Source organism: Serinus canaria, chromosome 20, assembly GCF_022539315.1.
Source record: "Serinus canaria isolate serCan28SL12 chromosome 20, serCan2020, whole genome shotgun sequence".
Taxonomy (NCBI): domain Eukaryota; kingdom Metazoa; phylum Chordata; class Aves; order Passeriformes; family Fringillidae; genus Serinus; species Serinus canaria.
In genome coordinates this window covers 2037334-2045754 of record NC_066333.1, presented here as the reverse complement: position 1 = coordinate 2045754, position 8421 = coordinate 2037334, and the positions used below count along the sequence as shown (strand labels likewise).

Genomic DNA, 8421 nt, shown 5'->3' with positions numbered 1-8421 from the left:
GCTCCCGAGCCGCGCTGCGGAGCCGGGGCCGGGGCCGCAGACACCGAGCGCAGCTGAGCCCCCGTGGGGCCGCTCCCTCACGGGGACCCGCGCCCAGAGCAGCCCCGCGCGCCCGGCCCCGCCCGTGCCCGCCCCGCTCTGGACTCTTCCACCGCGTGGGCAGCGGAGCGGGAGGGAGCGGGCTGTGCGGGGCGAGCGGCGCTGCCCCGGGCCGAGCTCCGGCGGCGCGATCCTACCCAGCACAGCCCCGTGAAGGCGGATCGGTACAGGCTGCGCCGTGGCAGCAGCGAGAGTGGGCAGTGGGCAGAGGGGTGGGCGCTCCGCGGCGCGTGGGTCCCCCCCGGCTTGGAGCCGTGGTACGGTCGGCGGGAAGGAGCCGCGGCGCGGGGCGGTGCGCGGCACTGAGCCGGCGGCTCCCGCGGGCGAGGCGGGACGGGCCGGGCCCTCCGTCCGCACGGCACCGACCTGCCCGGCACCGACTGCCCGGTGAGTGCTGCCGTCCCTTCCCCCGGCTGCTGCAGGGAGCCGCTCCCGCCAGTTGGAGCGTGCAGTCCGTGTTGGCAGCGTAGGTCCCCCTTGCCAGTGGCATAGTGACTTAGTGCTGCTTTATTTTATTTTTTTTTTTCCTTTTCAGTCTTCACTTTCCCCATTGGTTTTCTTGCGTGTAATTAGGTTTTTCCGCCCCTGATGCATGTTTTCCCCGTTTAACGGGTTGGGGAAGTGCCGCTCCTGGAAGCGGCTGCCGGGTGGGTCCGACCCCACGGGAGTGGCGATGGCTCCGGGGCTGAGCCCTGCGCGGGTCCCGGGCGCTTGGCAGGGATGTCCGCGGTGTGACCACGAGGTACTTTGTGGTGGTCGCGAGGTACTTTGTGCCTCCTGCAGAGTGGAGATGCTCGGCTGCTTTGCCAGCGGGGCCTCGGGCGGCCGGGAGCGGCTTCGTAGTGAGAAAACAGGCGGAATATCGAGCCCGAGCGGCGCTGAGCCGCGCCGCTCCCCGCGGGCCCTTACGGAGCGCTGCGGGCTCCAGCGCGCAGTGCCGGCACCGCCGGAGCTTCTCTGTCGCGATTATGTCGGGGCTGCTGGTGTCTGTCGGGAGTTGTATTTAGGAACAGGCTCCCCAGGGAAGTGGTGGGGTCACCATCCTTGGGAATGTTAAAAATGAGCAGATGTGACACTCGGCCGTACGGTTTTAGTTGGCACGGGGTGGACTCGGTCAGAGGTTGGAACCTGGTTTTTGAGGTCTTTTTCAACCTGAATGATTCTGTTGATTTGAGGTGCTGTATGAAACTCCGGCTCTTGGTCCAGAGCAGCTTTGGTGAGTGTGAACAGTCAGATCTGGCCGTGCCTTTGGCAGGGTGTCCGGCGGCTGCTTCCCCTTGGACAGCACAGGCGGCAGAGGCACAGACTGCCGGGATGGACAGCAGCCTGGATGTGCGCCTTTATTCTCTGACTTGCTCCTGAAGAGCAAGAGCCCACCTGCAGGAACGGCCCATCGCAGTTGTGCGTGCTGCAGTGCTTCAGCACAGAATCCCAGAATGACTTCGGTTGGAAAAGCCCGCTAAGATCGAGTCCAGCCATTAACCCATAACATCGAGTCCAGCCATTAACCCAGCACTGCCAAGCCCACCACTAAACCATGTCCCCAAGTGCCACTTCTACACCTCTTAAATCCCTCCAGGGATGGTGACTACACCGCTTCCGAGTGTATTTCTCCCGTGGTTTTGGCATGGGGAAGGGCCGGGAGCCAGCCGGTGCTGTGCGGCTCGGGGGCCTTCCCACAGCGCAGCGGCTGCTCAGGCTCTTGAGGAGACCGAGGTCAGTGGCCGAATCAGTGACTTTCAGGGCCAGAGGAAAAGACCCTTTTCTTTCCTGTTGAGGAAACTGCTGTCCTTCCCCCAGCAGTAAATCCGTGTGGTGACCGCTGGCCGGGCAGGGAGGGACGGCAGTGGCAGCGCAGGTCGGACTCTGCTGCCGCCCTCCCCGAGCTGGCAGGGCCAGCACCAGCCCTTGGCATTCGCCCTGGACTTCAGCGCCCCGGCTGAACCTGTTTTCCTTGGCTGTGTCAGCAGCCCGGCAGGGCTGGGCTGTGTCCCAGCCCCTCCGGCTTGTCCCTGCTGCGGGAGGAGGGCTGAGCTCTTCCACAGGTGCCTCCGCTCTGGCTCTCCCTTCAGCAGTGAACTGGGAGGGGGCGCTTTCCCTTTGCCCTGTCCTTTATTCTGCTGTTTGTTGGGATTTGGGCTCTTTGCATTGTTCTAAAGGACAGGGAAAGAGCCTGGCTCCCAGGTGAGCTCCGGGATGCAGGGATGGGTGCTGAGGAGCAGTGCCACGAGCAGAACCTCAGATGTGTGACCCTGGAGCACCTTCCCGGGCTGCCTGCTCTGGCTGACAGCTTGTCACAAGGTTTATTGCTGCCGTTCCTGGAAGCCTTTCTGTGGTTTTGGCCGCGTGTGAAAGCTTCCTTCGAGAGGGGAGGGTATTCAGACACTCCCCCAGCTCTCTGAGCCGGGGAAGATTGCTGCTGTTTTACTTCTGTCAGGCTGATGTTGGAGATGGAGTTCAGGAGAACGGCAAAGCAGAAAGAGGTGTGTCTCTTAAGAATCGCTTTCTTTAGAAATGGCTGATAATAGACAGTGAGTTTGGGAAGGATGTTTTATTTAGGGATTGAAAAGAGAGGATTAAAGCTCTTGACAGAGAACAGTTTATGTGGAGTAAGTGATGGGACTTGATCATTCAGAAAAAGACTCTAACGTGTTCCCATCACCAAGACAGCTTACAGCTCTCTGTGTCCCAAATCATTCAGTAAAAGCAACAAAACTCCTTTTGATTTAAGTTCTTCGGTGGTGGCTGCATAAGGAGTTTTCAGACCTAGTAGTAAATTTGTATCTGCTCAAAGAAAAGAGCCTATGGCTATAAAATTCTGTGATATGCTAAAGGTACTGTGGATTTATCCAAGGTGTTAATTGTAGGCATTGGAAGTAGCTGTGTCTGTCTCAGAAAATTGCAGTTTTTCCTTCCTTGCCCCCTCCCATTAAGTTACTGGCACAGGGCTGTTCTCCTGGATTTGCAGAAGCAGAGTCACTGCTTGTAAAATTACTGAAATAAAAAAGGTTTGTGCAGGGGAGAAGAAACAAGAATCAAATTTTAGGCTCAAATTGTGATTCCAAAACAAGTTGCTCATTCTTTTCACAGCTTGAGGTTTGTGATGGAAAGGTTGAAAATACCCGGCAAGAAAAACAGGCTGGGGAAAAAAAGTCTAGAATAAACTGAGCAGAGTGAAATTCAGAATAAACTGTCATCAGAGAGTGTTTAGAAACCTGCTGGAGAAAAGGAAGGGAGCAACCATTCAGATCAATAACAAGTTCTTTTTTCATAACTGTAGAGCTTTAATCATATAGTTTAAAAAAATAATCCTAAATGTGTGCATTTTATACCTGTGCTGGTAGCTGGGGCTAAATCTGCAGAGTTCATGCTGATCTGGGTAATCTGAATCAAGCTGAATAGCAAAGAGGCTCTTAGGAGGATCTGAAACCCAGGAGGCATTTTTCAAACCTGAGTTATGTCACTTTTTTTAGAGGTGCCTCAGGCAATTGCATTTTAAGAAGACAAAGCTTTTGTTTTCAAGCTGGCCTAGAAAAATGCCAAGGATGAATCCAAAGTAAAGGCTTTCAGAAGTTGTCATTTGTGATTAAGTTGATTTTGCTGTTGTGCACAGAAGGCTGCTGCCTTTCCCGGCGTGCCCAGAGCTGGGGCTATTTTTATTTTTGCCACGAGTCCTGGTGTACCTGTTTAATTCCAGTGAGTAATAGTGCCTGGGGGGGGGGTCTCACCTGAAAGTGTGTATATAATGAGAGGTTCAGGTGTCTGCCAGCTCCATCTCCAATAGAAAATTAACTGTAGGTGCATTAGAAAAGGAAGAATTGAGGTGATACCGGGCAGGGATTGACTTAGATGGGTATTCTGCAGAATTAACATCTGTCTGTGTCTAGTTTAGTATTTGAGATGCTGGAAATACCAAAGCCAAGGCTTCAAACCCTGAGCAAAGGCTGTTTCCTTTCCCAGAGGCCAGTCTGCATGCATGTAGCAATTCCAAAGCTTTTCTTGGGGCTTTTGCAGCCTGAAACAATCAGAAGCAGCATCCTGGTGTTGCCAGGCTGTGGGCAAACAGGAGGAGCTGCTCCTGTGGAGCCTGAGCTGGGGAATATTGTGCAGGATGTAACAGATGATGCTGGAGCATGGATGTGGAAGAGTCTGCTGTCTGCAATCTAGAGTGCTGTGAGCTCCCAGCGAGATGCTCCTTGTTAGAGAAAGGTGAAATCCTGCGAGTGTTGTAATGACTGCTTGTCTTTTAATGAAAGGAGAGTAGGTTCTGTCTGAAAATCTGCCTGAAAGCAGCTCTGGCTGCAGGAGCAGTGCCAGGGCTGTCTCACCTGGGCAGGAGGTGTCCCTGGAGCCCCCCCATCCCTGGGAGCAGCAAATGCCTCAGCCCTGGCTCTGGATCCCGGGGAAGGGCTATAAGGGCAGCCTGAGTCATCCTTTTGGCTCTTGTGTAACACCCAAACAATGCTGCTTGTCCTGCTGGCCCAGGGCTCTGGGGCTGCCCAGCACGAAGGGATGTGGGACTGGATGGAGCCTCTCCAGGGGCACCTCTGAGCTGCAGCTCCTGCAGCAGCTGGCTCCTGCAGTTCTCACCCTGGCACCTCAGAATCCCAATATTTGATTATTTTTTTAAAGCAAGCCTTGAGTATGTGTTGCAGATATGTACAGCAAGTGTGCTGCTGGCGACCTGAGGCAAGACTTGGTCTTTGCAGGGAAGGTGCCCAATTGATTTCAGGGCTTCTGGGCTTTTCCTTCCCCTCTGGTGCCCGAGCTGCCCAGCAGGATGTGCCCAGCAGGATGCTGAGCTCTGTTCCAGGAGCATCCCTGCACCTGCAGCAGAGTATTTCCTTTACTAAACATCCACAGACTTTGCCAGTGATGTAGCACAACTGTCTGGGGTTTTGGGTTGTTTTTTGTTGTCTTTTTTTTTTAATTTGCTCCTAAAGATCTGGTTTAAAATAGAGAACACAATGCCAGGTTGCTAGGGTTTATTTCTGCCAAGAGTAAGGTAAATAGATGGGCACCTCTGGGCTGTGTCTGTATGAATTCAGTGACTCCTTGGTGGTATCTGCAGCATCACCTCCATGTGGAGATGGTACCAAACAAAAGGAGCTGAGAAGTGCCAGGGCTTTATCTGATGATGCTTTTGCAAGCAGCTTACATTTCAACAAATACAGCCTTGCTGGGAATGAATGTGAACTCATTTTCAGCTTGCTGCTGCAGGCAGAATAAGAATGGCCAGGTTAAAAGTGAGAGCAGGTGGAATAACTGAGGCAGTGCAGCTCCTGCTGTGTCCCACCTCCCCTGGAGGGACAACATCCTTCCCCTGGGGCTCTGCCTGCTGGCACTTCAACAGGAGACAATTTCTGCAAGAGAAGGTGATGAGGTAAAGGTGGCAATGTGGCACCATTGGTGTTCATTTTAATGTGTGAATTCCTGAGTTCAGCATAGGCTGGCAAAGGTCACATGTGGACAGAGGAGGTTGCAGGTCTCCCCCACCAAAGCTCTTGATGTCTTTATTAGTCTAAATCTCGTGCTGCCCTTCTGTCTTTAGCAAACTTTCTTTTGGAAAACTGTCTTGGGAGCATTAGTGAGAGGAGGAGTTTCTTTGAAGGGTGTGGGCAGCCCTGGCTGTGCCAGTTCTGCACAGGGCAGCTGTGCTGTGCCAGTGCCCTCAGTGCTGCCTTTCACCTGGCCCCAGTGACATCCTCCACTTGCCAGGGCTTCAGGGTGACCCTTCTGGCACAGCATGTGGCCCCTGTGTAGAAAACTGCAGGTGCCTGGTGGTCAAACATAATTGTTCTTTTTCAAATCTAGCAAAAAATCTCAGGGGTTGCTGTGGGACAGACCTTGCAGAGCTGATGGTGTTGCCTGGCCTGAGCTGTGCTCCTGCTGACGGGCAGCACTGGAGGGGCTGGGTGGCTCAGCAGCTCCTGGTTCCTGTCCCTGGGGCTGTGTCTGCTGTAAAACAGGGAGTTTTGTTGGTGCTGCAGCAATCTGCAATGCTTGGAGCTCTTACAGCTCCTGAAGCTCCTTCTGGAGTTGGGAAAAGCTGTAAGCACTGCAGAAATCCTCTTGAGCTCTTCTAGTAATTTAAACTTACTGGTTTTATTTATAATTTTTTAACTTCTGCTCCAAAGAGTGCAGCTCTTACATTCACACATTTCAACAGGCCAATAAAACCTCACCTGTCTCTGTGATGACTCTGAGAGAATCCCAGGATGGTTTGGGTTGGAAGGGACCTTAAAGTCCATCCAGTGCCACCCCTGCCATGGCAGGGACACCTTTGACTATTCCAGGCTGCTCCCAGCCCCATCCAGCCTGGCCTTGGACCCTTCCAGGGATCCAGGGGCAACCCCAGCTGCTCTGGGCACCCTGTGCCAGGGCCTGCCCACCCTCACAGGGAACAATTCCCTCCCAATATCCCATCCAGCCCTGCCCTCTGGCCGTGGGAGCCTTTCCCTGTGTCCAAAGCCAAGGAGCTGGCTCTGAAATTTCAGTTTAAGATGAAAAATCCTCGGTGCAGCTCAGGCCCTTCATCCAGTGCCCATCCTGCCCCTCTGGTGGCACCCTCAGGGCACAGGTGGGGGTGAGAAGAAAACACCCCTGGCTCAGTTCCTCTGGCAGGAAAGCTGTGCTGGTAATTCTGCACATCCCAGGTGGGGTTTGGGTGTTTTCCTGTTAATGAGGAGATGTTTCCAGTGCTTCCCTGCAGCTGGGCTCCCCAGCCATTTGACTGCAGCATAAACAGCATTTCCAGGGAGGCCAGGGGAACAATGCCGAGCTTGCTGATACCTCCTGTGAGCACAGCCACACCTCGTGGCAGGAGAGAGGCAGGGAGGGCTTAGATGATTTAATTAAACTTGTTGTGAGGAAGAAATTAAATTTGGTCTCTTGCCCTGCTCGTATTACGAGGGGGAGAGCACAGGCTCTCTGAACTGAGCCATTCCTTGCCTTCTGTTTGCCTTGGAAAAAGCAATTTCTCTGTCAGCTTTTAGCCTGGCTCCTGGGCCCCAATTGCTTGTTTATCTTCAGCAGCTCCCCAAATCGCTTTGAAGATGGCCTTAAACATTGATCATCTCTTACAGTCCTTCATCTTTGTTCTGCCAGCAGACATTAGGAAAGATATTTTAAATTACCTTTTCCCCCCAAATGAACGGGCTGTGTGGATGGGCTGGGAGAATTAAAGCTCTTTCAGCCAAAGTATAAATCAGCTGCTCCTGTGTTTTTGCCCAGTTCTCCTGGATTCATCTTCCAGCCCAGTCTGCAAAGCAGCAGGGATTCCAGGGAAGATAAAAGCCAAAGTGCAACTTAATTTCGAGGCAGAATCTGTTTAGGGATCAGGATCCTGTTTAAAAATGACTTTTTTCTCCCCTTGTTGCAGCAGTGGGATTTTCTTCTTGCTGCTCTCCAGGGGAGGGCTGGGGGGCTCCATGGGGTGATGCTGTTCAGACAGTGGGGTGCAGAGGTGAGGTGATGCCTGACGCTGGCAGCTGCTGGCAGGGAAGTTTGGAAAAGCAACTTTTTGGATCTCTTCCTTTGCCATTTGAGCACTGAGATCTGGGGGAAAAAAAAGTACTGGCTAACAGCAGAACATTTATTCTGTGTCAAAAAGGCAGCAGACAGCAGAGGTGGTTAATTCAGCATGGAAAAGCCCAGAGCTACAGCTGAACAGGCAGGAAGGTTTAATCAATCATTTGGAGCAGGTTTCTGGGGCTCTTTTATGCAGACACAGTTTTTTTGTGGTGTTGTTAACATTTAATTGGTACCAGGTCACACCAGCCTCCCTCCCAAGCAGAGCTGGAAGGGAGCAGGTTATTTACATGCACAATCCCCCTAATTCCTGGGGCATGTCCCAAAATGCTGATGAGAGGAGGCCCTGGAGGGCTTGGGCTGAGCAGTTGGGCTCAGTGAAGGGGGTGCAGCAGCCTGAGCTGTGTGTGGGTTTGTGATCCAGGCTGGTGTCTGCATTCATTGCTTTGATCATCATTTATCATATCACAGACTGGTTTGGGTTGGAAGGGACCTCAAGGGTCATCTCACTGCAGGCTCCTTCTGCAGTTCAATTTGCAGATTCCCTATCCCCATCCCCTTCTGTGTGCTGGTGCTCTCTGCCTTTTCAACCCCTCGTTTGTAAGAGGGGGAAAAACCGTGTGACCTCAGAGTTAATAGGTTTTAGCCTTATATGTAGCATAAACACCTACATTTTGTACTTGGTTGTGAGGCATTGGTGCAGGGGATTCTGGCTCAGTGAGTCAGAGGCTTTTACCCACTCAGTGATGTGAGTAATTTATGGCTTGCCCCAAGTCTGCACAGCTGGGCTGC

The 8421-nt window shown here is 53.0% G+C and overlaps 1 protein-coding gene across 3 annotated transcripts in view; it reads left to right on the top strand.

Annotated features, from left to right (window-relative positions):
* Positions 1-400: 400 nt before the first annotated feature.
* Positions 401-8421, top strand: part of RALY (RALY heterogeneous nuclear ribonucleoprotein) — a 134569-nt gene continuing 126548 nt past the window's right edge. For 2 of the 3 annotated variants that reach the window (XM_018917176.3, XM_050982110.1), the window contains exon 1: positions 401-486. The gene's annotated coding sequence lies outside the window, so the exon portion shown is untranslated. The remainder of the gene's footprint in view (positions 487-8421) is intronic. The other variant, XM_050982111.1, reaches the window with a different exon arrangement.